The sequence below is a fragment of the Tarenaya hassleriana genome, unplaced genomic scaffold (assembly GCF_000463585.1).
Source record: "Tarenaya hassleriana unplaced genomic scaffold, ASM46358v1 Cleome18, whole genome shotgun sequence".
NCBI classification, from domain to species: domain Eukaryota; kingdom Viridiplantae; phylum Streptophyta; class Magnoliopsida; order Brassicales; family Cleomaceae; genus Tarenaya; species Tarenaya hassleriana.
Window position 1 is genome coordinate 1676094 of NW_010965216.1, and position 375 is coordinate 1676468.

The window sequence follows — 375 nt, forward strand, 5'->3', positions numbered from 1 at the left end:
GGGGGGTGGAAATCCGATTTAAGTTCAACCCCTTTGAAATAATAAAATGTTTATATGTATATATATCATTGTGATAAAAAAGAATATAATAAATATCTCTCACACATACATTAATAAGAGGGGTAAAAAATTAATTAGTGAAAAAGAGAGAATTCAATGCAACGGAAAAAAGTTAATTAAATGATAAGGCTTCTACTCATACGCAGGTGGCAAGAATAAAATACCTAAACAAATATAATTTAGTTATTTGGTCTTTGATAAGATACATGAAGTCCCTGTAGTTACTAGTGTTCTCTGTATCATTCGTCATCCATTTATCAGATTTTAACTAGCAAATCTACGGTCTACGTATTTTATCTTATAAATATATTTATT